General features: G+C 45.0%; 1 long non-coding RNA gene across 1 annotated transcript; it reads left to right on the forward strand.

Annotated features, from left to right (window-relative positions):
• The first annotated feature begins 1645 nt into the window (after positions 1-1645).
• LOC135530079 (uncharacterized) lies at positions 1646-2436 on the forward strand. The gene is made up of 3 exons (XR_010453800.1): positions 1646-1794; positions 2039-2151; positions 2242-2436. It is a non-coding gene; the product is annotated as an uncharacterized LOC135530079 (long non-coding RNA).
• The last annotated feature ends 173 nt before the right edge of the window (positions 2437-2609 follow it).

Here is a 2609-nt window from a genome sequence, read left to right on the forward strand (position 1 = left end):
ATTTCTCGAAGGTCTGAGCGACCTGTTGACCTTGGAGTTGGAGGGGAATCTCCTGAGTGAAGGCAACGTGGATCCTCTAGCTTTCAGACCCTCTCCCAGCTCTCCTACCTCCGTCTGGGCAGAAACCACTTCAGGACCGTCCCCCAGGGCTTGCCCCATCTCTACTGGTGAGCTTTTATACATTTTGTAGAAAAATCTTGGATAAACCTAAGGTACATTTTGTAGTTCCTCAATGTATTTGGCAAACAAAAAGTACCCATTTGATACTGCCTATTTCTCAGGCCCAGAAACTAGAATATGCATATAATTGTCAGATGGAGGATAGAAAACACTCTAAAGTTTCCAAAACTGTTAAAATATTGTCATGAGTAAAACAGAACTGATATTGCAGGAGAAAACCTGAGGAAAATCCAACAAGGAAGTGCTGTTTGTCCTGAAAGCTCTCTGTTCCATTGGATGCCTCGCCTCCATTCAAAGGGATATCAACCAGATTCCTTTTTCCTATGGCTTCAAGGTGTGAGCAGTCTTTAGACATAGTTTCAGGCTTTTATTTTGAAAAATGAGTGAGAAAGAACCCAGAGTTTTTCATACACAGCAACCATTTTCTCTCTCTCTATGGAAAAGCACATTCCCGGTTGACAAATTATCGATTATATATTGTAAAAACAACCCAGGGTTTGATTATAAAAAACATTTGTGACATCTTTCTACGCACTTCTCTGGATACTATTTGGAATTTTAAGTCTGCGATGTCGTGACCGCTCGAGCTTGAGGATTTCTGAACATAACAGGCAAACAATTGGGTATTAAAGGCAAGGCACCATGCAGGCCAGGAAGGAGTGGCTCTGTCAGACATTTTCTCCTTAAAACTACCACTGAGGTCTGTCTGTGGGGAAACAATCTGAACAAACATACCAGCGATGGCTAACCCAAACAGTCAGGCTGACCACAGACATGGAGGCCTGCTTCAAATAACACCCAGTATAACATGTTCAATAACAACAGCTATGTATGTGGAGTATACGAGAGGAACAGGGTCTCATCAGAGCATCTCTCCCAGAGAAACGAAGGGTCTCATCAGAGCATCTCTCTCAGAGAAACGAAGGGTCTCATCAGAGCATCTCTCCCAGAGGAAACGAAGGGTCTCATCAGAGCATCTCTCCCAGAGAAACAAAGGGTCTCATCAGAGCATCTCTCCCAGTAGAAACGAAGGGTCTCATCAGAGCATCTCTCCCAGAGAAACGAAGGGTCTCATCAGAGCATCTCTCTCAGAGAAGCGAAGGGTCTCATCAGAGCATCTCTCCCAGTGGAAACGAAGGGTCTCATCAGAGCATCTCTCCCAGAGGAAACGAAGGGTCTCATCAGAGCATCTCTCCCAGAGAAACGAAGGGTCTCATCAGAGCATCTCTCCCAGAGGAAACGAAGGGTCTCATCAGAGCATCTCTCCCAGAGGAAACGAAGGGTCTCATCAGAGCATCTCTCCCAGAGAAACGAAGGGTCTCATCAGAGCATCTCTCCCAGAGGAAACGAAGGGTCTCATCAGAGCATCTCTCTCAGAGAAATGAAGGGTCTCATCAGAGCATCTCTCTCAGAGAAACAAAGGGTCTCATCAGAGCATCTCCATTCTTCATTGTATCATTCTGTTTCTTTGCAGGAGGTTTATCTTGAGAACAACCTGATAGAAGAGATATCTGACTCTGTCTTCAACCAAACCACCAACCTGAGCGTGATCTCACTGAGACACAACAGACTGGAGGAGTCTAGGATTGCACCTCTAGCATGGATCAACCACAAGTAAGAAAACAGTAAGATCTCACAAGTCTTCCTTTTTCTCATCAATAAATCTTACAGGGAATAACATTCCTTTCCTTTCTCTTTCATGTGTTGGCTCTTTCTCTCTCTCGCTCTCTCCACACACACACACACACACACACACACACACACACACACACACACACACACACACACACACACACACACACACACACACACACACACACACACACACACACACACACACACCCCATCCATCCATCAGGAACCTGGAGTCCATTGACCTGTCCTACAACCGTCTGTACCTGGTCCCATCCTACCTGCCCAGAGCTCTGGTCCACCTGGTCTTGGTAGGGAACCAGATTGAGAGGATCCCAGGTATTTACCATCGAGTGTTTCAATGAATACTTCTTAAGTACTTATCTTCTGGGAATACAAATGTTCATCTTGTTGTATGTTTTAATACAGGGTTTGTGTTTGCCCACATGGAGCCGGGCATAGAGTACCTGTACCTGTCCCATAACAAGCTGGATGGGGAGGGAGTGGAGCCACAGTCCTTCTTGGGCACCTATACCTCCATGACAGAGCTGTGTTTAGACCACAACCAGCTCATAACGGTTCCCCCTGGTATCAACCAGATGAGCACTTCTGCACTTCCTGCGCCTCAATAACAACAACATTAGGTATTGGATTGTTGCTGTACATTGGCGTAAATGTTTATAAATGCACCGTTTCACCATGTGCTATTTCAATAGCTACACTGACTGCAGTAAAAAACAATTAGTAATTTATCCCAAGATGATGAAGTAACAATATTCAAGTGATTGATCATTGAG

Source organism: Oncorhynchus masou, unplaced genomic scaffold (assembly GCF_036934945.1).
Source record: "Oncorhynchus masou masou isolate Uvic2021 unplaced genomic scaffold, UVic_Omas_1.1 unplaced_scaffold_12482, whole genome shotgun sequence".
Classification (NCBI taxonomy): Eukaryota; Metazoa; Chordata; class Actinopteri; order Salmoniformes; family Salmonidae; genus Oncorhynchus; species Oncorhynchus masou.